Here is a 27,236-nt window from a genome sequence, read left to right as displayed (position 1 = left end):
CCTATAACCAGGTTATTCTAATAACCGATCATTTGTGGCTAGTAGAAACATGTTGGGACCTCAAATTTCTATTCCTTAAAGCGGGATATTCCTATAACTGGTATTCTAATAAGCGGGTTCCACTGAACCAGATGAGTTTGTTATTCCTAGTAACTCAAATAATGCTGTTGTCTACTGCTGACAGAAAAAAAATGTTTATTTGATAAATAAACATTGTTTGTTGCTTACATTCAATATTCAACCTACCAAAAGGCAGATGGGTGGCAGCTTGAACATTGAAATTAAGCGAAAAGCAACGTTTATTTATTCAAAAACTTTTTTTCTGTTTTGTGACAGCAGTAGAATGTATTTTGAATTAAATAAATTACATACATTGTAACAAGTAAGATGAACTTCTGTTGGAGTAAAAGTTGGTTGAAATATATAAACTCCAACAGAAGTAGGAAAAGAAGGGAAATCAAGTGTATTAGAATGAAGGGCTTCTACGTTGGGAAGCAGATGTAACAAAATACTACCTGTGCAGTAGTACTTGTATGGGAATGTGAATTAAAAGAGTCAGGTGATGAACTATTGACAGAAACAGAAGTAGACGGATGAAACTGAATGTAGTTAGGCTAGCAGGGTATAGAAGAGAATGAGCACTTGATACTCAAGGATGGTTTCGGCCAATTTGCATGCCGTCAAAGACAGTAAATCTACAGAATATAGATGATGGCTATAAGGAGAATATCAAGATGAACAAAGGCTAGAAAATATAGAAGAATAACAAACAATAAATCGTGGGCGCCAGTAGAGCGGAGACGATGGCTCTACCAGGTATCCTATACTGCTGCACTCGTACTAATTATTTGCTATTAGAATAAAATTAGTAAATATAGGAAAATATGAGAACAACCAGGTAACAAAAGAAATATTATACAACCCAATCAATAGTATATTTAAGTTTTATCTATATGTACAATAAATTAGTATACCAATAATTTATACCTAAAATTAATCCAAAAAAAATATTTTACTAATATAGTATGTACAGTCTACAGCTAGAGTAAAGTTTAAACACAAGAGGAACAAAGTCCAGCCCTAAAAATTGGTTTGAAATGGCAAATCCACTTTATAATATGAAAATGAACCGACACGCTACTTGAGATAGAACTCTTTACCTTCGCGTGCGGTTACAATAATAAATGCAAGTTAAATGGTCAATCTACCCTAAGGGGGACGAAAGCCAAGGTTAATTAATTATAATATAAAAAAAATACCAAATTTTCTCCGGATATTTGAGCTCAATTATCTTTAAACGTGAGAAAAGAAACAAAAGAAATAAATTAATTAGAAAAATGCAAAATTGAAGCCTTGAAGAGGAGGTATTAATTATTTAAACGAATTGAAAATATTAAATGGTTTCTTCTCTTTTTGGTTTGTAAAAATATGTTAAATATAAATGTAAGTGGAGTGCAATGTAAACTTATTTAATATGATATTTTTAATAAATATATGTCCCAACTATGATAAAAAATTAATGTTCTTGATAATAATAAAAAAAATACTTAAATCACTGTCCAATACCAAATGAACTTCAATCCTGAATACGAAAGAACGTCAAGTCCTTTCCAAGTGTCCAAAAAAAATTTTATAACCGAAGAACCAACTCAAAAGATGATTCCATTACATATCCTATGCTACCCTATGACTGCTGCTAAAGATCTTGATTCATCCCTGGTGTTATGTTATGAAAATATGTAAGTGCTTCCAAGTGGCTAAAATATACAAACCCATTGTTAATTTGGGCATTAAATCTTATGGAAACAGGAAATAAGTTGGGAGTTAAACCTCCAATAAAAACTGGTCAGGATCGATTAAAAGAAGTATTGTTTTTTCCGTGCAAAAAATTGATAAAACTTGACCTTGAATAAATTTATGTAATGTTATGTAGAAACATGTCTATTTAAAGCTGGGAATAATATTAGAAAATGTACCTGCCTATAAAAAATTGGTCGAAATATAAAATAATGAAAAGAAGGAATTAAAAGAATTTATGAAAATTAGAAATTTACCGCTTGTCAATATGGCTTCTTATATGAATGAACTCAGATAAAAACTCACCCGATAGCGATCCTCCCAATTTTTACCAAATTAATACACTTTTCTTCGTAAAAATAAACAAAAACAATACTTTCTCCTCCTTCAACTTAATTTAGATAGATTCCGCATTCAAATAATAACTTAAATATGATTCCTTTTTGTTCAAAAAGCCATCGGCCACCTGGAGAAGTTAGGTACTTCTTTACTTGAAGATTCAGCTAACAGTAAAACTTTTAAAAATTTGCCAGTCCTTGGTGTTGCGACAGTGGCTACTAGTGGAACTAATGTGCAGTGTTGGCGGTGTTGCCGGATAGAAAAGTAGCATTTTATAAAGGTTAAATTATTTATAATTTTAATTAAAATATTTTCATTAAGTAACGTTCCGTTACACCATTCTTCTTTTTGCGTCAATTAATTTAATTCAAAATAATTTTTCTTGGACACCCCGTATAAATAATTATGTCACTGGTAATATTACTGAATAGATAATTGAATAACCTTTTAAATGACCTAGCACACAACCCCTATTCCCTATATGAAAATAAGAGGTGGGGGAAGTAGAAGAGAGGGGGTTGACAAATGACAGATATATGTACCGTAAAGTGTGTCCTCCTTAGATCAAAAATCGACCTGTTTCTTCATTTCCTTAAAATATAATAAATACTGCCAAAAATTGAGGTAGACTCTCTTCTTTGGCCCACACTGTATAATATATTCTGCCGTGAACAGAGTTCAAAATGATAATCTCATACTTACATTGAAATACATACACGATCTCAAGGATATAATTTAATCAAGAATCTGTACTACAATCAAACATCAGTCACCGGGGTGGAAGATAATGAGACAAACCAAGTGGATATTCAAAGAGGAGTTAATGTGTACTACCAACCAACATTTCAGGAGGCACTATGGGAAAGAATTGGAGATTTAAGGATTGGAGGAATCAAAATTGAAAACATAAGTGGATAAAGGTCATATGTCACAAAATAATGTTTTTGAGTAATGAGCATTTTAGTGTCTTTTGTTCCAAGTTAGTTATTTATTTTATAAATTTGAATTGCTACACTTTTTTTAAACATGTATTTGAAGGTACTTTTTTCACACTTTAAATTGAATTAGCCAAAAAAAAAACTTTAAGCCTAGTATTTTAAATTTTGTGGACATATTACCTTTATCCACATAGTAAAAATAATTAGAAAATGTTAGGGTTAAGTGGATAAAAGAGTTAAAGAGAAGTAGATTAAAGTTTCAAAAATGGACATTTATTGTCAAAAAAATTGCAATATAAACTGTAAAATTAATAAAAACATATTTTTTAGTAGGTTCTTCTTTTTTTTGTGATTTTTTTTTTTCGTCTATCGCGTTTTACTAATACCATCTATACTCTTCGGGAACAAATATTATTCGGTCTCTTAAATTTCCCAGTTTTTCCAAACTCAAACTACCAGTTTTATTTTCCAGTCTTCTTGGTCTATATTTAGTTGTGGTCAGATGTGCTGTTCTTTTTTTTCTTAAATCTACTTGCTGAAATGACGTGTAGTCATTAAAGTATTTATGTCTTATAGAGATAGAAGCCAAATTCGTCCACTCTTACCATTTTACGTAACACGAAAATTAACCTTTGATTTGAAGTGTTTGTTTGCTTTTTACATAAATAGAGGTTCGTCAGCAGATCTTCAAAGTAGTAGAAAAAATTCTCCATATTTACACATTTCACATGGATAAAGGTATTATGTCCAAATGAGATCTTGGACCTAATACCTTTATCCACTAGAATTCGAAAATCTAGTGGAACATATTGCTTTAAGAGTAAACAGTAGCGATCAACAGGTAGCAACAAAATATAACTTCAGGAGATAGTATCTTAAACTTTGGCAACAGTGGTATTCTTTGACATTATCTAAGATTAATATTTTGACAATATCATAGTCGCGCTAAATGAAAGTAATAGAAAAGGATTTTATTATTAATAAATAGATATTTATAAAAATAAACCAAAATGGGTGACCATTTTATGTTAACCCGGCACCTGCCACGTGGGGTGCTACCAGCACCCCATAACACATTTTTATCAAATATTTGGTATTTCAAGTTTGGTAACGGAGCTGTGCGTCATAGTAGCTTTCTACAATATTATATAGCATATAATATGTGTTAATGTTTGAAGTGGTTATTTAGTGTCATTCTGAACTTATAGCTCTAAAATCGAATTGGGGTGTCATCATTTGGCACTTTAACCCGGCATTGGTCGCTAGGTAGGTTGTTACGCGCGTGGTCGCGCATGAGATTTTCTCTCACGTATCCAACTTTTGCCTTTCTTTACAAAATTTTACAAAAAAGATGAGGTTTCATCAACGATAAAGCCATTTGCTTTAAAAAGACACGACGTTTTTCTGTTTTATTATTATTATCTTTATATAAAATGTGATTATTGATGCCGCCAATATTTAACATTGAAAAATATATTGTAAGTGACCATCTACAACTAACCCGTGAAACAGAATATAGGATTTTTATATCATCGACCACATCCACGGCGCCTTTTAGTAAATCATAAAAGGATATTATTTTAGGTTTTAAGGGGGAAAATAAAATTAATTTTTATACACAGTTGGTGACGCCGGTGGTCGCTTGATGAGAGAATCTCTCACATGAAGCGCACTGTCTCAACAATATGGTGATAATAAGTAAACTGAGTCACTATCTGAGCGGACGAGTATATTAGATTGTCGAGGGAGGATAGTTAGGAGACTAGAAGGAACTACAGCGTGTAAAATTTCACAGAAAAAAAGTTGAGCCCAATTTTCTGAAACCGTGAGAGAAAATCTCATATAGCGACCACTGGCGGGTTAAGTTTTAATTTTTTTTTGTATTTTTGATAAACAGGTCAAATTTACATTTTTTATTGAAATAACTGATTTAAATTATTAATATAGTCTCTATACTCACTAAATCTTAATTTTTTTAGATATTTTACTTGACTTAATTTATTATGGCTTGTAGTCCAGAAAGCCACTGCGCATCCGCTAGGAAAAATATTCTAATTCGGATTTTTTGCACAATCTTACTCAAAAAGGACTCCTTTTAACAAATTTGCATGTTGCCAGGACCAAAAGGTGGTCAAAAATTTTTTAAACGTTTTTTTTTGTTTTTTTTTTTTCTAAAATTATTTTTTTTTGCATGGAAAAAAGTTTTTTAGGTTTTTTGGATCATTCCAAACAAAAAAGGTCTTTAGTGACTTTTCTCTAAAAATGATAGTTTTTGACATATAAGTGATTAAAAATAATTGAAAAATTGCGAAATCGGCCATTTTTAACCCTCAAAAACTATGTGAAAAACTGAAAATTTGAATGTTGTCAAGGTAGGTAGATATTCTTTAAACATCGATTGATGAAATCCCGAAGAGTTTTTTGCAACACAATATTCAAAACTCCTTTGTTTTTTAATTGCTAATCAAGCGTGCGCGGCACTATTTTCCACCGACAGTATGGTGCAAATGAAAGGAATAAATTCGTTATTTCGTAAACCGGCGACTTTAAGGAAAAATAACGAAACAGGTCCAAAAAACCTAAAAGAACTTTTTTCCATGCAAAAAAAAATAATTTTAGGAAAAAAACAAAAAAAAAAACGTTTAAAAAATGTTTGACCACCTTTTGGTCCTGGCAACATGCAAATTTGTTAAAAGGAGTCCTTTTTGAGTAAGATTGTGCAAAAAATCCGAATTAGAATATTTTTCCTAGCGGATGCGCAGTGGCTTTCTGGACTATGGGTACTTGCTAATTTGCTTATAACACCTTTTTAATTTATTTTTCAACTTTTATAACATATTAGTGGCTAATAAGTTAATAAAACATGTTTTTTTATATTCTTGTGTTACTCAACACATTATTTTGTTTTTTAAACAAGTAAATCACAGAAAATTTTTAAGGGGTGCTGTGAGCACCCCACGTGGCAGTTGGCGCCTTGCAAAGCCACGTGGCAGGTACCGGGTTAAGATAGGTATTTAGAAAGGTATTTGCATGAAATATCTAATAATAAAACAATAATAAATAATCATTTTTTTTTGTGAAGCAAAAAAAATTTCGATTTTCGCATAATTTTGGCACGGTTTTTAATGGACTTTTTCTTGGAAGGTTTCACTTTATTTTTCGTTTGATTTACTTTTTCCATTTTGTTAAACTATTGATAATATTTTTAAAATAAAAAAATCCTCTTAAAACGTTATATACTCGCATTAGAATTCGAAATATTTTTACGTAAAATATACTTACCTACCTACATATAACTAAAACTCACAATCAACAAAAATCTATTCTTTCAAAGAGGCCAACAACTTATACAACAACAACAAATATATAATAAATTAACTATCAATAAACAATACTTTCCTATGAAACAACAAAAACGAATTCTTAAATTAACACACTACTGCACTGAACAGATATCCATAAAGAACAGATATCCACAGAACAGATTAGAGAACATCTGACGCAGGTTTTTCAAAATGACAGTGATTATTTCATTCATAGGAGATTCTGACCAATAGAAAGCTACAGAAATCTGAATTAAATCGATAATTTTTGATACTCTCCCGTCGTTAAGTATATTACGTCAGATGCCCTTCGTTTCTACGAAAAAATACATTCAGTGACATTAATGACAATTAGTGTTTTAAAAATTATAAAAGTGATGACTTTCAATCGTCAAATATTTATAAAAACTGTGTGTTTAATGGTACCTACATAAATAAATTACAATAAAATTTTGGTTTTGAACAGTTTTATTCATGAAATAATCGCAAGAAATTGCACTCGACCTCTGAAATTAATATAGAATTTCAGAGCTCTTGTGAAATTACTACTGATAATTTCTCTATGTTGCCTAATTAGTTATTTAGTTATAATATGGTCGATTTCTTGTTAGAAATAAAAAATTTTAGTAATTCCAAGGTTACACAAAATCTAGGCATGGGATAAAAAAGTTTATTTGAAGAAAGTTTATTTTTTTTTTCTTCTTAATGGCGGTACAGGCTCCTTTTTTCAATATTTTACTTAGTTATAGAGTAATTTCCACGTACTAGCATATTTCTGAAATTGGGCTCTGTACCGCCATTCTTTGTTATATTACGAATATGTGTGCCAAATATCTCGACAAAATATTCAAAATTAGAGCCGCAATCTTGGAACGCGTTTGTTGCTACCTGTTTATCGCTACTGTAGCCTCTTAATACCTTCCTGTTATTTTTATTTAGCTAGAAGTAGGTTATTTTAAAATTTTAAAAGGTAAAACAACATATTAGAAGAACAAAAACCTAATAAAACAAATTTCTCAAAAAATGTGACATATGAACTTTATCCACTTATGTCTTCAATTATTAAGAACGTAATATTTGCAGACGATGCCGCAATCATGGCAGAGAATATAGACGATTTACAAATTCTTCTAGAAATCATTAACAAAGAAAGCAAAAAGATGGGAATAACAATGAAGATAGATAAAACCAAATACCTGTTGGTACAGGCGAAAACCCCTGTTGACAAAACATACATCTGACATTGGAGGGTAAACTGTTAGAGACGGTCGACAAGTATAAATAAACTCACAGTCAGATCAAGGTGAAGAGATAAAGGTCAGAATGAAAATAGCTAGAAAAGGATTTATAAAATACAAGTTAATGTTTACAAATAAGAAACTGAGTATGGTAATCAGATTGAGGTTCGTCGAATGATATGTTTGGTCGCAATCTGTCAAAAAATTGAAGGCATTTAAAATGCAGCTATTTAAGAGTACTCTCAAAATTCCTTGGAGTGTAAAATTCTCAAACGAAGTGTTAAGACGAATTGTACATGACTAGTATGACCAACTCCAATTCAGTCGAATCCGGGGCAATGCTGAAAAATAAATACCTAAAATCCGGGACTTTTGAATGAAAATCGGGCCATTTGTTATTTTTTTAAATATAGGACTCTAATATCATCATTTTATTGGTTATTTAACATTTTTATGTTGACAATGATATTTTTGATGGTCTTAATCAAATGATACGCTCAAACACCTTCCCGAGCTGCTGTCTCTAAATCAATGCTCGATGAAGCTGTTGGCTTGAAAAATTGAGTCAATTTTTTGCTGCTGGACGCGGAGCAGATACCTCTTCGGTGTTTTTCACTTTTGATGTGACTTAGTACTTATATCCGCTCTACCACTGTGGGCGATCGAAAATTCCGATCCACAAGTATCACACTTCATGTCACTGTTAGAGTTACTTTTTTTTTCAAAAATAGAAATTCTTCTTCCAATATTTTATTGAAAGTGCAATATCGTTTTCTGTTTTTACTTTCGTGTGTTGGTTCCATATTCATATTAACAATAATAATATATTGGAATGAAAAAGTCGGGTCAAAAACAATAATTCCGAGATGGTCACTAATCGATTTTCGGATTCAAACTGATTACTGTACTGACAATAAAATAAATGTTTAGATAAAAAAATCATATTGCCACGCAGCAGATTTGAATTTGGCTCAAAGCATGCAACGGTTTGGAAATTAATCATATTTCGCGAACGAACTCAAGAGGTTTATCTACTTAAAGTAGTTGACAAAACCGAAAAAAAAAGATGCATCAGCAATCATTACATTACATCGTTCGATGCGGCATGCGTGCCTAGGCATGATTCATTGTGACATGAATTATTATTGTTTTTGAATGGTCTTTTCGGAAGACGATAATTAAAACACAAATAAAAAAAATTCCACAGTTTTCGTTTTCTTTCATAGAACTATTAAAATTTATACCACGATAAAAATTTTTTTTTCGTCTCAACAATTTAATTTGTAAATTCTTAGAATAAAAACGAAAATATAGATTTTTACCAAAAAGTTGAAAATTCGGATGGCCCGGAAGCCTTGTCCTAGACGCCGGGACACAACTTCGTAATTCGGGTCATGTCCCGGATTTTTCGGGCTAGTTGGTCACACTATACATGACAGACGAATTGGATATGGCAGACGAATTGGACACGGCAGACGAATTTTCATTCATAACTAGAAGGGTTATTGGGTTGAATTTTTTTTTGTCTGCGGTTGAAGTTTCATGTCAGCTAATATATTTTTTGTTTCAACAATTTTTTTCTTTAATTGTAAACCATGGCGGGGGGGGGGAGATTTACCTTACGCCCCTCCGTAGATTCATCATTGTTCAGTACTTTTCTGAAGATAAGGCGTAACTGCAAAAAATAAAGCTATTGGATAAGTATGAATGAAGCATTGAACAAAACATGATCTCTACCAGCATATTTTCTGTCGCTCTTCTTTAGTTTCCTAAAGACATTTTGGAGGTTTTCTGATAACTAAAATACGAAGCATGTATGTTTTACCACGGATTTATAATGCAGGATGCAAATATACATGGAAGAAATGAATCTCTCTTCTTTTAATAATATATATTTTTGTTCGCTTGATTGCGAATTAGTGTACTTAACGTACACTGAACACCTGAATCCAAAACTTCAGAAGGCTGTAAGACTTTTTAATTTACATAGTGTAAATGTGTTGAGGGGTCCTTTGGGGTATCTGGCAAAACGTCAACTGATATCTAATTGACATTTATCTGTGTCTTCTTTGACTAAAATTATTTATAAATAACCACGGGTGTGCTACCTACAGTATAAAAAATTTGTAACAGTAGTAGCAAATTCTCAAACTAGAAATAAATATATTTTTTCACTCTGTAGTAATTCTAATTGAACAACTATGCCACTACTGCATATAGTATTAAAAGACCTTTCGAATGAGGCATTGCAAAATCCACATTTCAATTAAAAAAAATCAACGATATCGTAACCGTGTCAAAACTGCGCTGCCATCATTTTCGCACATTATTAAGGCCATCGGTACATAATTCGCAAATATTTTACGGGTATCCCTACTTTTTCTGTCTTTACACGGCAAATTACGTGTAGTAAAATTCACACTGGTATGGATATGTAAACATTACTAGAATGACATTTTACTTGAAAATGTCATCATTAATTTAAAGAGATCGCTTCTGAATGTTCTTGGATAACTGTTATTTTTATAATTGCAAATTATTAATTCAGTTAATAAATGTGATAATTTTTTCACTAACTATGTATTCAGTGATTGTAATAATTTATATGTACAACAAAAACTAATACTCAATCGAGAAAAGAGGAAAAGTGTTTAAGTGATTTTTTAATAATATATTGTTAATATGGAACGCTTACAATTTTGAACATTTTTAACATTTTTAAAATTGTCACTGATTGTCACTGTCTGTCTGACAGTATGCTGACAATATTCTATTCGACTGAGTGCGTTGTATGACAAAGATAGATTTGGAAATATTACCACGGACATTGTGTTCATTTTTTTCGAATCCTGAAAAAACCAATAAATATTTTTGAAAAATTTAAACGCAGAATGAAAGACTATATTATTAACAAGGGCCGAAAGTCCCTTAGAATAAATAAAAGTTTATTTTGAATGAGATATTTTAAATTAAATATCACACTAAATTTTCTCTTAGTTTTCACCCCTGTAACTTATTAAAATAAACATTATAAAAGTTATTAGGGACTTTCTGCCCTCGCTAGTAATGTAATATTTTATTCTGCTTTTAAATTTTTCAAAAATATTTATTAGTTTTCTCAGGATTCGAAAAAAATGAATCCCCATTTGAATAGCATTGCAGCCGAAAATACGTACCCATCCTCTTAAAAAAATCGGCACACAAAAATAAAAATCAACCTCTTGCAGGGTTTTTGTCTAAAATAAACTGCAAAGTAATGTATTTGTTCCATAATTTAGCCGCAGGCTGAACATGTTTACCAACAGTTTTTTAAAAAATTACCTGATTAAAAAAACATTTAATTTTTACTGTAATAGTTTAAATTCAAAAATAAATATATAGTTTTTGAAATTAATCAATTAATAAAATTAATTTTAATTTTTTTAGGAAACTCCAGTTTAAAAGTTTTCCTATTTGTTAACAAACAAAATGTTTAAAATATGTAAGTATCAATTATAAATTTTTTCTACGAGCGTGCAAAAATGTCTACTTTCGCGCACGCACTTTAGTTCAGAAAGTTTTACTTTTCCGCACGCGTGTTAATTTCGGCACGCGTTTTACTTTTCCGCACGCATTTTACTTTTCCGCACGCGTGTTAATTTAGATATATTAATATGGCCTTAACTATTTAGATATTATTTACTAATTTATTTCAAATATATCCTATTGTGTTCATGTTTTAATGAAAATAACGCGAGAATTCGATGAAATAAAATTTTGACATAATATTCGAAAGTCAAATCAGTAGACAATAACAGTGGTTTTGAATCGTCCTCATGGAAACCAAGATCGTCGTCACGCTAACCAATTATGCTGAAACTTTGGTTTTGACAACCTTGTCAAAGAATTAATTTGTGTATGTATTTTTATATTAATTAAATTAATTGATTAAGATTTGGTCATTTTTTAAAGACTCGTAGAAAAAATATTGTTCCTAACGCTTGCAAAAAGTCTCTTTTCCGCACTCGACTGCTTGCCGAACTCCCGCTTCGCGTCGTTCGGAAACTGCAGTCGCGTGCGGAAAAGTATGACTTTCTGCACTTGTTAGGAAATAGTTATTTTCCTAACTAGTGCGGAAGGTGATACTTTCACGCACGAGACTGCCGTTGACCCGAACGACGCTATAGCGGAGTTCGGCCAAACAGTCGAGTGCGGGGAAGACACTTTCCGCATGAGTTAGGAACAATATTTTTTCTAAGGCCGTACGTTTGAAAAAAAAACCCACAAAAAATAGAGTTATATCAATTTTTATTTAGAAGTGAAAATACACCAATTAATTCTTTGACAAGTTTGTCAAAACCAAACTTTCAATATAATGAGTTACCACAACGACGATATTGGTTTCCATGATGACGATTCAAAACCATTGTAATTGTCTACTGATCTGACTTTTAAATATTATGTCAAAATAATTTTATTTCATCGAATTATCGAGCTAATTTCATTTAAACATGAACACAATAAGATAAATTTGAAATAAATTAGTAAATAATATCCAAATATTAGTTTATTGCAGGTATTATAATATATTATAATGCCATATTACAAGGTATTTTAGTTTCCCGCACGCCGTGCGGGAAAGTGCAACTTTCGGAAACGAAATGCGTGCGTGAAAGTGGCTCTTTTAGCACGGCCGTAGAAAAATAACTATTTCGCATTACATTGTTAATAATTGAAAACCCACGGCTAAATGTCTGCAGAAAACATTATATGTTTGCTAACTGAAGCTATACGTTATCGAAAAAACTGGACTTATTTCTTTGCAGTATGGAGCCAAATCTAATTAGGTAAGTCGACACGACCAGCATAACTATAAAGACAAAGAGAATACAGATTATTTAAATACTTCCTGAATGCTAGTTTCTTGCTTTCATTTCTTATATTTATTTCTTTAATCGAAAAGAAAAAATAGTTCTTTTGTTCTCACTCATTAGTGGATTTGTGGTGTTTTATTTTATGCTGAAAAAGGTATAAAATTACATACATTAATCTTCTTCTTCTTCTTCTTGTAATAGGACTATGTCCTGTTTCTTCTGTTACAGTCTTTGCTGCGATCCGGAGCTCCAACTCTCGTACCATCGTTTTTTGGGTCTTCCTATGGGTCGCTTGGTGTTGGGCTTCTGTGTTTTCGCCCAATGCGCCATACGTTCAGGGTCATACATGCGCCATACATACATTAATAAATTATTTTATTTTGATGATTTTTATAACACCCTTTTTGAAGTTATACTTCTTTAGGCGCGATTGAGATTGAGGGAGAATTTATATTGATCTGCGCGCATGCGCACACCGACAGTTTGGTATTAGTCTTTATACGAGCTCTGATTGGGTGTTGAAATGATCTGTCAATAATTGTTCAATATGGAGGTTATCGGTAAACAAAAATGTTGTATAATATATTAGTTTTTATTGTTGTGAGAACAGAAATAAAATCAAATTTATAATTATGGTGACTTTTTAAATAGTTTTGAAAAGCCGCAGGTACGTAATTCTAAATGTTTCAGTTGTATTCCAATAAAAAATTATCTTCATACATATTTGGAAAATGTAAAAAAAAGAATGTACTTACCTAGTACTTGCTATGCTATACCCCTAGTAGGCAATGCTTTAATTTACATAATCTGATTACGAACAAACTTTCTACAAATTTTCATCTAATGTATCGTTTTCTTACTCTATATATTGTTGTATTTTAATTCGACAAAAATCAAACTAATAAAAATTCATATAAACAAAATGTCAAAAAGTTGTTCAGTTTGTGTATATTCCCACATGACGTATACGCGAAGGTGGTGCAGTTTGAAATCGCTTCGACTCTCGTACGGCGGGATACACGGGAAGTAAGTTTAAGGCCAATGCAAGTTGTATCATTTTTTTATTTTTTTTATAGATTTTATGATTGTAAGTATATTGTTACATAATTTTTTCAGAAAATACGTATTTAATTAAAATTTTTGGCAACAATTATTGTTCAGAAATGATTTGTGGCATTTTTCAATGTGTTTGTGTGTGTTTTATTCCTTTATTTTTTTAATTTTTGGTATTGTTTTAATAAAAATTTTTGGAAAGTAGTAGAGAAACTGTTTAAAGTATATTGATTTCGTTGAAATCATATAATAGAAGTATAACTTCTTACGTGCGTACAAAGTACACACATTTTTTTTTTTATTTTATACCAACTAGCTGAGGGTACCTTGAACTAAAATCTGATCAAGATAGTCCAGACAAATAAGAAGAAAAATTAAACTGTTTCTGACATTGATATGGTCAGGAAAACCAGAGTTGATTTGAGTAACAAATAACTATGGGCCTCTATAACAATAACCTATATTTCTTTTTCTAAGATCGATTTTCGGACTTTGGTGTTTCTTATGCTCAAAGTTTTAAAGTTGTCGGTCAAATAGTTTAAAGGATATTTTATTTGTTTATACCAATTTACATATTTTTGCAACAATATAAGTCAGAAAGTAATACAGCTACAGAAAGAAGCTACAGAAATTCAACGGATAAACTATGAAAAAAGAATTCAATATTATCAAAAATTTTCACCATTAAAAAAAAAGGAAAAGAATTAGGTATCTTAAATATTTCAAAAAATAAATATAGTTTTGAAATATTTAAGATAATTCTTCTCCATTTTTTTTATTAATGGCGAATATTTTTGATAATATTGAATTCTTTTTTCATAGTTTAGCCGTTGAATTTCTGTAGCTGTATAAGATCTGCTTTGCTGCCATATTTGTTCAATTTTTCTTTTTTTTTTTGAGAAACTACTTTAGTGGTTATTAATCTTGATCCGCATTTCTTATGTTTTGCATTATATTTTCCACCTAGCATAAATCAAATACTTAGGATGGAGCTCAACAATTACTTGTACAAGTCTACTTTTATTTTACGTTTTAGTGGATAGTATACTATCGCCACTATAATATTAGAGTTCTTAGTAATTTTTCGTCTAACGCACTAATGACAATAATTTAGTCTAACATACGTCTAATTAATGTTTATTATATTTGTTGTAATTGTTTTTTTTTTTGTTTTCGGTCACTTGCTGTGCAGCATTCTCAGTCAAATTCAGATACGTCCATTTACATCATCATCATTAATGGTGTTACCTCTTCGTGAGTCTTTGCCGCGTTTACTATTGCCTTCAATGTTTGTCAGTTCTGTGCCACTATTTCCAATTGTCTCACTTCCATTTTCTCTAGGTCCTCTATGACTTCATCTTTGCTCCTTTTTCTAGGCTGTCCTACAAACTTTCTTCAATCTTATATTTTCCGAAACACATTGTTTATAAGGTGACTGTCGTTACTGGGTATTACATAGCCTTTCCATCTTAGCCTATGTTCCTTTAACTATATGTCTTACCACATCAGCAATTTATTTACTTATTTTTATTTTGTTAGCGTCCATATTTCGCTTTCATATGCGGCTGCTGGTCTTTTATATCTGGATTTTTGCACCTCGTGCGCTATCATTTAAAAGTTTGTATATTTCAGTTAGAATTTTATCAGGATCTGTCGCTCTACCATCTTTTGATGACTGTATGGTTTTTATAACCTCAGAACGTGTTATAGGGGTCCGTCGCAGTTAGTAATATCCAGAGGTGAACTACTCCTATCGTCTTCGAATAGGTTTGTAACGTAATTTTGTCATTGCTTGTCCTCTACTTCAAATATTACTTTACCATAGCAATGCAGTTTGTTTCTTATTAAAGATACCAGCTGCTTCTTTCACTTTGTTATACATGTTAAACGTATCGTATCTGTTTTCAAGTTCTTCAATCTCGTGACACTGTTTGGATGTTGATTGTTTACTTCACGTATTTTACTCCGAATTTCTTTTTGTATGATGTTACAAAGTGTTTCGTTGTTTTTCGCAAGTCGCCGTTGTTCCATCTAATCCAGTATATTTTCTGTCATCCAAGCCTGCTTTTTTAGCTTTGAGTTGCCCTGTAAATTTCTCATAGATTTCTTTTACCGTTGTTACGATTTTATTTAAGTCTTTATCGACATTCTCACCGATATTTTCCCAAATTAAATTTTCGTTCAGTTGTCTTTGAACTGTTTCCTTAACTTCTTCGTCTTGCAATTGGGCTGTATCAATATTTTTGCGCGACTTCTTTTTGATCCCCTTTTTTAATTTAAATGGGTCACAGCTACTATGGGATTATGATCAGACCCTATGTCAGCACCTGCATAAGTTGTAACTGATTTGATACAGTTTATAAATCGATTTTTGATTAGAATGAAGTCTATTTGGTTCCTAATTATTTGTCCTGTGATTCTGCATTTGACTTCCAGGTGTAGAGTCTTCTAGGTAGTAATTTAAAGTGGGTATTCGATTTAAAGAAATCGTGTTCTTGGCAGAACTGGACAAGTCGATCTCCACGTTCGTTTATGTTTCCCAAGCCATAATCCCCCATGATGTTCAAACAGCTTGCTTTGCCGACTTTAGCGTTAAAATCTCCGAGGACTATGCTATTTTCTGCCGCTTTAACAAGATCTAGAGCATCAGTAAGATCTTTGTAAAATGCTTCTAATTTCTCTTCATCACTGGATGATGTTGGGGCATAGACCTGAATTACGTTGGTAATGAACGGTTTTAAACTAAATTTCACTAGCATTACTATGTCAGATATAGGCATATGAGTTATTACTGATTGAGCTAAGTGTTTTGCTACTACGACTGCAACTCCATTACAGTGATTAGTATCATTATTTCGGACACGGTACACTTGATATCCATCCATGTCACATACTCCTGATCTCAGCCAACGCATTTCACTTATTCCGATAATGCAGATTTGCATTCTTTTTATTTCTTTTATAGTATTGTGTATTTTACCTGACTCAAACATGCTTCTGACCCTCCATGTGGCCATTTTGAAAGGATTTTGCATATTAACGACCTGAGAGGCCCTGCAGTCTTGAGATTGTCCTCTCGTGTCGGATCTTGGGTTTCGAGATCCATGATCATTAATGTTTTGAATTAAATTATTAACAGCCATGATAGTTCAAACAAGGAGTGCCAAAAGGCCTTATTCAGTAGTTCTCTTTTGCTTTCTGCATCCTTATGCCGTTGACTAATTTATAGTTTTATACTTCTTCCGCCTTCGGAATCAATTTCTCAATTCCAGGTCAAAAGAGACCAAAGAGACACTTACTAACTCATCCGCCCGAAACAGTTGGTCAGAAGTGGGGGATTGCTTATACCGGCAATCACTCGGACGCCAGAGCCTCGTTTGTTAGCTAGCAGGATGCACCGGATGATTAGAATCAAGATCATCACACGGGCAGGTCAGGTCGACATTTTGATAGCAGAAGCTACGGCTTGCGCATCAATATCCCTTACATCCCTTAAAATTAATATATCGGGAATATTTAACATTGTGTAACTGAATCCACTGAAATACATGTCATATGATCCTGGTTCAAATTACACATTATTAAACTACACATAATTATTTTTTGTCAATTTAAGGATGACGACAAAAGCTGATAAAAGAAGTAAAGGGGTTCATGGTAAATGAAAACCGAAACAATTCGAAACAATTGGAGATTACAAATTGAAGCTCTAAATTCTAAATTGTAGCTCTAGCTACAAACTTATCTGTACAAAACTGTTTGCGTAGTTTAACTGGTGGTTCCTTAGCTTTAATTGAAATAATAGTAATAGGAGCAGATTTTGAGTAACCAAGACATATCCTCAAACATTTATTATTTTGGATTTCAATTTTATTAAGACATATTTTTGATGAGGACCCATACAAATTACAACTAAAATTAAAAATTGGTCAAATGATTCAGCGAGAGGATACCAGTGCTATATTCCCATCAGCCCCCAACTGGTCCTACAAAATGCTCTAAGGATATCCAGGGAGTTTTGGAGTTTGGAATTTTCCTATATTACTTCACCAACTTCATTCTTTGTAGTTGATGACGATAAGCCTAGAGAATGGTGATACTTTTTTTACACAATCTATTGTATTATTCTAATATTCTATTATTGTATTATAAGTACTTCTATAAGTAATTCTATTGTATTATTCTATTATTGTATTATAAGTACCTAGGATCGGTATTACGGAGTAATGGAGAAATAGATGGAGATGCATGCAGTAGAATTAGTTGTGGATGGATGAAGTGGAAAGAAGCGAGTAGTGTGTTGTGTGACAGAAAAATTCCAAAGAATCTGAAGGGAAAATTCTATAAAACAGCCATAAGACCGGCTATGATGCACGGAACTGAATGTTGGGCAGTGAAAAAGAAAGAGGAACAACGAATGCATGTGGCGGAAATGAGAATGCTTAGATGGATGAGTGGAGTGACAAAGAAGGATAAAATTAGGAATGAGTATATTAGAGGATGAATGTAATGAAAGATTCGAAAATATTTTACCAACTATCGTCACTCATGATTCCGAAAAGATTTGGTTATCTTTTAAAAATACCTTGATACAGACCTTGACTGACTGCGAGGCACAGTCTAATGCCGTCTCAACTGGACCAAAAAAGTGTGGATGTCTGCAGATACTTTTGACCTCGTTGAAGAACGTAGAAAACTTAAAATTGCTGGAATCGAGAACGCTCTCAGGAATTCCCAGTACCGACAGCTATCTAGAGCTATTCAGGCTGCTTGTAGACGAAACAAAAACAAACATATAGAGAAAATCTGCAGAGAAATTCAACTACATGCCGACACAAATAACACCAAAGAACTCTTTGATAAAGTCAGACTACTCACACGTAAATTCAAGCAGAAATCTTGGTCTATCAAAGATGATGAAGGTAATGTACAGACGGATTTGGACAAGGTTATTGATGTTTGGAGGGCGTATTGTAGGTCTTTATACTCCAATACGGACCAGATGCCAGCGGACACCCCGTTTGTATCTGACTGCCAGACCTGCACTTTCCATTCTCCTTCAACAGAGACACACCACACTAGTTTTGAATCTGAACCTGACATACTTTTTTCCGAGGTGGAATTCGCTTTAAAAAGACTTAAGTTAAACAAAGCAGCAGGATATGATCTCATTACTGCAGACGTCTTGAAGCATCTTCCGGAATGTGGAGTGAAAATATTACATCGATTGTGTAATGAAATATGGCACACAGGCGTCTGGCCTGAGGATTGGAGAAAGGCCATAATCATACCTCCTCATAAGAAAGGTTCAACAAATAATTGTAACAACTACAGGCTATTAGCTCTAATATCACATGCCAGTAAGGTGATCCTCTACATACTGCAACGGCGTCTAGAAAACTTCATAAGTTGGCAAATAGCACCTGAGAAGGCTGGATTTGTAAAGGGCAGGGGTACTAGAGAACAAATCCTTAATGTAAGAAACATCATAGAAAAAGCCAGAGAATACCAGATCCCGATATTTATATCTTTCGTCGATTATACAAAGGCCTTTGATAATGTTAGATGGGACAAACTATAGAACATATTGACGACAATGGGTGTACCTAAACACCTGACTCACCTTAGTAGCAAACTGTACCAAGATAACCTGGCATATATTCGAATGGACGGATACCTGTCTGACAAATGCACTTTGGAGAAGGGAGTACGCCAAGGATGCGTTTTATCTCCCTTATTATTTAACATATATTCAGAGTTCATAATGCGCAGAGTCTTGGATGGTTGGGAGGGAGGAGTAAACCTAGGTGGTGTTAAGATATCTAACTTGCGTTTCGCAGACGACACTACACTTCTAGCCTCTACTCCAGAAGAAATTACTGAATTATTAAAAAAACTCAAGGTAGAAAGTGCTAAATTTGGACTCATGGTTAACTACAACAAAACCAAAATCATGGTTATTGCACATATTCATGGCCAACAACAGTTTCCTGAAACCCAAACTATTGCGGGATGCGAGGTAGTCTCATCTATGATATATCTTGGAGCTCTAGTTAACAACACAGGCAGTTGTGAACCCGAAATTAGAAGACGCATTCAACTAGCAAGAGCAGCAATGAGTGAACTAAACGGGGTCTGGCGTGATCGAGACGTTAATCACCCAATACGAAGAATAGCTGAAGTGCAGATTCCTGGAAGGAGTAAGAGAGGAAGGCCAAAGAAGACCTGGGGGAGACGATAAGGCAGGATATGTTGGTAAAGGGGATTAACATTGATATGACCCAAGATAGAATTGTGTGGAGAAATGCAATTAGGGAAGCCGACCCCGCATAGGGATAAGGCAAAGGTAATGGTGATTGTATAATTCTATTAGTCATTATAAAAAGTCGCCACTAACACTAAATAGCATAGATTTTATTTGCCGTCCTACGTTCCAAATTTAATTCAATAAAAAGTTTCGTCTAAAATTTTTGCAGTGTACCTCGACCAGCGAGTATTCCAACTCTCCAGATCCTTAATATGATAAAAAGAGAAGAAACTTTGTGATAAGATAAGATCGGGATTCACCCCAGAAAGTATTTCCCTCTCTTTTGATTAGATTAAGATAGAGTAAGATGTATTTTGACACAGTAGGAATGGATTTATGAGCGGAAACCAACACCACATGAGGCCAGTGAAATTAAGGGATGAACTAGTTGGAGAATATTGTTTAAGTATTAGGATAATTTTATTTTAATTTTACATTTATTTTGATGTATATCACAATAATTTATGTGTAATTTGTAAGCAAAATAAAACAAAATAAAAAAGAAAAGATTCCTCTCATTGGCTGTATACCATAATAAAAAACTTACTAAGGAAGTAAAACTTCGCTTGTAGGTAAATGGTATATAAATTTTTATTAAAATTTTATCTAAAATGATCCAAATTGGATAAAAGTGGGTACATCTATAGTACAAAATCACACAAACGTTTTCGGACCAATCAGTCCATCATCAGGTGGTAGAAACCTAAAATAAGCAAACCACTGCAATAAAAAAAGCCAAGATGAAATTTTGACTGTTTGAAAGTTAGGAAAATTAGAACATGTGGTTACTTACTTTAGATCCAAAGTAGTTGGAACTGGCTACATAGATAGGTCAAAAGACCTTCATTTTACAATAATTATGCCATTTCGGCTACAACAATGTCGAAAATAAGTCGATGTTAAAAGGATTTAAAAATGCAGCGTTATTATAATGTGGTCTTCATCTTGGCTTCAAACTGACAGACTGAAATATGACATTAAACGAAAATTGACAAGACCTTCTAGATAGGGAATTTCATGTGTATGCAGTTATTTTGTATTTTAGAAATGCAAAAATATTATTACTTAAATAAATGAATTTAATTAGCTATTAAATAAATAAGTGAGAATAAACAATTTGAATTAATAGTAACATAAAATTATTTATGATAATTTAATGACGATTGAAAGCGAACATTTTGCCAACAAGGTAATCCCATATAGCACACAACGTCCGATGGACGTCCATATAACGTACATTTAAAGTCCAAACGTCCATGGACCAAAACTGGACGTACTATGTACGTCCATTACGCGACGTCCATTGGATGTTTGATTTCAACGTACATTGGACATCCATTTGTGGTCCATGGAGATTTTACACAAAATGCGACTATTATTATGAGTAATTATACAGGGTGTCCCGAAAATATTGGTCATAAATTATACCAGAGATTCTGGGGTCAAAAATAGGTTGATTGAACTTCACTTACCTATATAGTGCACACAAAAAAAGTTACAGCCCTTTGAAGTTACAAAATGAAAATCGATTTTTTTTTCATATATCGAAAACTCTCAGAGATTTTTTATTGAAAATGGACATGTGGCATTTTTATGGCAGCAGCATCGTAAAAAAAAATTAAAGTGAAATTTGTGCAACCCATAAAAATTTTATGGGGGTTTTGTTCCCTTAAACCTCCCAAAATTTTGTCTACCTTCCAATTAAATTATTATTGTGGCACCATTAGTTAAACACAATGTTTTTAAAACTTTTTTGTCTCCTAGTACTTTTTCGATAATCCAGTGTTTATCGAAATATTTTGAATATTTGTCTAATCCACCACATATTTGTATATGGTTAAGTACAATTGTAGAGACCTGTTAATAATCTGAAAATTTATTTATAGTTTACATTTTTGGGTATATTTTGAAAAAGAATGTACATCTCGATAAAAGGTGACCTATGAAAAAAAGACTAAGAGGCAAAAGTTTTAAAAACACTGTGTTTAACTAATGGTACCACAATAATAGTTTAATTAGAACGTACACAAACATTGGGGGGGTTTAAAGGAACAAAACCCCCATACAATTTTTACGTAAATATATTGAAAAAGAAGCCGCATCTCGATAAAAACTGGCTTATCGAAAAAATACTAGGAGGCAAAAAAGTTTTAAAAATATTGTGTTTAACTAATGGTACCACAATAATGATTTAATTGGAACGTACACAAAAGTTTGGGCGGGTTTAAAGGAACAAAATCCCCATAAATTTTTTATGGGGTGGACAAATTTCACTATAATTTTGTTTTAAAATGTTAGTGCCATAAGAATGATACATTTCCATTTTCAATAAAAAATCTCTAACAATTTTCGATATATTGAAAAAAATCGATTTTCATTTTTTAACTTCAAAGGGCTATAACTTTTTTTATGAGCACATTTGTACTAAGGTGAATTAGGTTCAATCGAACTATTTTTGACCCCAGAATGTGTGATATAATTTATGACCAATCTTTTCGGGACACCCTGGATATAGGTTCTTGTTTTAATCAAAGCAATATTATTAGTAGAATACAAGAAGCTTCTAATAAATGTAGTCACATATTTTTTCATCATCGAATTAAAACACTGAATCACTAAAATTATTTTAATTAAACCTATATAATATTAGATGATGATAAAACGATGGTAAACTTTTTCAGAATAACGGAGCTACATCGCGCATCGGTAATTATAGAACTTACAATAATTAGACACTACCAATTTAAATCTTAAATGTGCATTTTGTAACTCTTAAATTTCCCGCCAAACTAAATAAGAATCTTCTTGACAACGTTGTCGCTCTTCGCGCTATCGGTCGTAAAAGGTAGTACTAGGCAGGTACTTTTAGGGGATTATCGCTGTTAATTATTGTTGTGGAATACCGAAGGAGGATTTATTTATGATAATTCACAGAATGGCAAACCCGCTTGCAATATACAACCGTACTGACTCTAAGTTCTAAGAAATAATGTTTGGAAGGAACAGAACAGAAATAAACCTCTTTTAATGTGCATGCATCATAGGGCGCCATTATCTGAATTTTGTCTTTATTAAGTTATTACATACAATATAATTCATCCTGTGATATCTTTGTGTTTGCTGTTTATCGTGCAAGTGCAGTCGTGCATTAATGAAGTTCCTATAATAAAGTATACATAATAAAGTATATGACAAGGAAATTAATAGAGGAGTACAAAAAAGGTGGTTTGGAAATAAACATAAAGAAGACCGAATATATGTGTATCGGTGGGACACAGCAGGACCTTACACTGGGGAATGGCGAAATTATTAAACATTGCGACGCATATAAATACCTTGGTATGACCATCACACAAGAAGGAAGCGTAGACCGGACGATAGAAGAAAGAAACAACCAGGGAAGAAAAGCAATTACCCTTCTCAATAGCATCCTCTGGGACCAGTCAATATCAAACAACAACAAACATAGAATATACAATACAGTTGTTAAGAGTATAATCACTTACAGCAGTGAAGTATGGCAAATAAAAGAAAGATACAAGAGAAAACTTGAAGCAACAGAAATGGATTTCTGGAGGCGCTCAGCAGGAAAATCAAGATTAGAAAGGGTAACCAACAACAGAATTAGGGAAATAATGAATGTGAAACACACAATAGTAGATGACATTAGTACCAAACAGCTTAGATGGTATGGACACGTACAAAGAATGTCCGAAGAACGACTCCCGAAACAAATCCTAACGTGGACCCCTCATGGTAGACGAAAAAGAGGAAGACCCCGCCTGAGTTGGAGAGAAGGCATAAATCGAGAAATGAGAGAAAGAGAATTGGATGAAGACCTTTGGATGGACCGAAGTGAATGGCGACTAGGCATCGGAAGACGTAGGAGAACGTTTTAAAACCGATATATATATATATATATATATATATATATATATATATATATATATATATATATATATACATAATAAAGTTATAATAAAGAGAAATAAAAAAGGTATTTTGTGTAATATTTTAAAGTATAAGTTTAGTATTATATATAACTATTTCCTATACCTAAAGGCTTTTTGCTATGTATGTATTCAAAAAATTGTGGACACTAGATTGCTTTCTGAAAAGTGCCCTACAAAAATGTCCATAAGACGTATTTGAATGTACATCAGATGTACATTGAATGTACATAAAATGTACACTGAAAGCTTCAACAACGTACACTGTACGTTTGTAGCGGACGTTCTATATACGGCCAATTTTGTGAACTCTGGACGTTCGTTGGACGTCCATCGGATGTCCATTGTACCTTAGCGGGACGTCCATTGGACGTTCCAATATACACAGATGTACGTCCATTGGATGTCCACAAAACGTACTTGTGCTATCTGGGATGACGTCACTTGTTCGAAAAGAAGAGCAGAATAAAGAAAAATAAAAATAAAATAAACAAAATAAAAGGAAATTTATTATATGATAAATATAAGGTAAAAGAATTGGTAAATAAATCATGAATTTGGCTGTTATGAAATGTAGTTTAAGTTAATAATTAACCCGGCATTGGTCGCTAGGTAGGTTTTTACGCGAGTGGTCGCGCGTGAGATTTTCTCTCACATATCCAACTTTTGCCTTTCTTTACAAAATTTTACAAAAAAAGATGAGGTTTTATCAACGATAAAGCCATTTGCTTTAAAAAGACACGACGTTTTTCTATTTTATTATTAATATCTTTATATAAAATGTGACTATTGATGCCGCCAATTAGAGTTGCACAAGTTTGACTTGAATGTTTGAATTTGACTTGAGTTTGACTTAATTTCAAGTCAAACTCAAGTCAATCCTTCTGACAAATAATTCAAGTCAAGTCAAACTGGTCAATCGTACAGGTTTGAAAATTCAAACTGTTTGTCAAACTAGTTTGAAAGAGTTTGAAAAATAATTTATTTCGTAGATATAATTTTTTAACAATTCACGAGGAAAATAAAATTCCTGTAGCTGGCTGTTAACCATAAATCACAAAAATACAGGATCCTTCGTAAAAGGTATATTTAAAAGACCCTAATAAGGGTTGCATCACAAAACAAAACGTTTTCGGATTAACAAGTAATCCATCATCAGTGTTAAGCCAATAACATGCATGCGTGAGCCACCAAAAAGTTATGGGTAAAACCCTTTAAAAGGTATAAGATCTTATATTATACTACATATTATGTTTAAAATAGTTAGATGTTGCAAATATTCCTGGATATTACCCAGGGCAACACAGGACTCTAACCCACGTGGATGTGATATGAAAGGGATGAACCTCACATATTGAAAATTGAGTGTCAACTATATCTTTTAAAGGGTTTTTACCCATAACTTTTTGGTGGCTCACGCATGCATGTTATTGGCTTAACACTGATGATAGATTACTTGTTAATCCGAAAACGTTATGTTTTGTGATGTAACCATTGTTAGGGTCTTTTAAATATACCTTTTACAAAGGATCCTGTATTTTATTTTTTTAAATTTTTTTATATACTTTTTTGTTGAGATAGACATGTCAGTTGCCAATTAAGATAAGAAATTTAATAATACATTGAGTGCCATATAAATCATCCTTTAGTTCCAATAATTTTAGTATTTGTTTCCCTCTACTCATTTTTAAAAATCATGTACAATAGAACACCAACACTTTCACAGGAAACTATTTTTTAGCACGCACAACTTTTCTGCTTTTATAACCGATAACAATAAACATCGGCACCGTCTTCAACGACAGAACGAAAGTCATAAAAAAAGGTTTAGGAAAGTTAAAAAGGAAGAAAACAAAGAACCTCAAAAATCTGTTTCCGTACCAACCCCTTTTTAAGGATGTTAATTCCTTGAAATTTTATGGTCAAATTTGGAATATCTACATTTTTTCAATACAAGCGCCCTAGAATCTCGTAACATGTGGTGTGTACTAAAAGTATAAGTCAAGCGTAAGTGAAAGCAGAAGGTACTAACAGTAGAAGTTGACCTGTACCTTACAAAGCAGACTCTTGAAATTAAAAGTTGTACTGTTGGAATAAAATCGATATTTATACATGAAAAACAGGCTATTGATTTATACTCTTAGTACAGAAATGATTAATAGACATTCAAAATTCAAAATATAGAAGAATCCCGAAAGGTCCATTTTATGACTTATACTATATTCTTAGTACATAGCACGTTAGACATAATAAAAAGATTTTATAAAGATTATTTGTATTTTTCAATTTAATTACATATTTATATAAAAACACAACATTTTCACTTTAAAAAAATTCCATCATTTTTTGACGGAAACTTCAAAATTAATGTGTACATTAATGAGGACAAAACTGTTATTCTGGCCAAACGCTTAGTTTAGCATAAACAGACCAAAGTCGGCGCTTAGTCTACAATTGCGAAACTGTTATGAATGGCAGTTATGGATATATGGCACATGGCAGTTATGAATGGTAGTTATGAATGGCAGTTAAGAATGGCAGTTATGAATATAGTCTTGTTATGCAAAACTAAAAACCCTTAATAGACAGAATGTCGCTTGGTTTATTTTTGTTTTTCTTAGTAACCGTTAACGTGACAATAACAGGGATTTTCCAAGATAGTTTTAGCTATGTGTCACCAGAATCCTCTGTTATCTCGATTTTAAAGAAATGGCGCTTGGTCGAGTTATGCATAACGCTCTCCTTTTAAAGAATTAGTTCACTGTTTGTGATTTTATAACGCTGTTCTTTATTTTTACATAATAGAAGTATGTATGCACTTTGCACTTTTCATTGTTTTAATAAATATCAGTGCAAATAAATCAGTATATTTATTTTTCTTAAATAATACTGCTTCGACTACAGATTGTTTCTCTTAATTTTTGCAGTGGGAATACCTTCAATATCAGACTCAATTTGTTCTGGTACTTTTTCTGAACCGAAAAATATCCACATTCAGATATTATCTCCCAAAGCCACACACTTCAAAACGAACGTAATAAACAAGCCAAACATGGACGTCTAAATATGAACTACAAACTAATTTGCGGAGTAGTAGAATACCGATTCAGACCTATCCAAATAAGTCACAACAAAATCCGTACGCTCTCGATTAGAATTGGAAATAAACACGTTGCCAATATGACATTCAAACTTCAAACTGTTTGAAGAAGTTTGATTTCAAGTCAAACCTAAAGATATCGAAATCAAGTCAAGTCAAACTTTTTTACAAAAAAAGTTTGATTTTCAAGTCAAGTCAAGTTTGTTGAATAAAATCAAACTAGTTTGACTTGATGCATCTCTACCGCCAATATTTAACATTGAAAAATATATGGTAAATGACCATCTACAACTAACCCGTGAAACAGAATATAGTATTTTCATATCATAGACCACATC

This window comes from Diabrotica virgifera, chromosome 6 (assembly GCF_917563875.1).
Source record: "Diabrotica virgifera virgifera chromosome 6, PGI_DIABVI_V3a".
Classification (NCBI taxonomy): Eukaryota; Metazoa; Arthropoda; class Insecta; order Coleoptera; family Chrysomelidae; genus Diabrotica; species Diabrotica virgifera.
Note: the sequence above shows the minus strand (reverse complement) of the source record.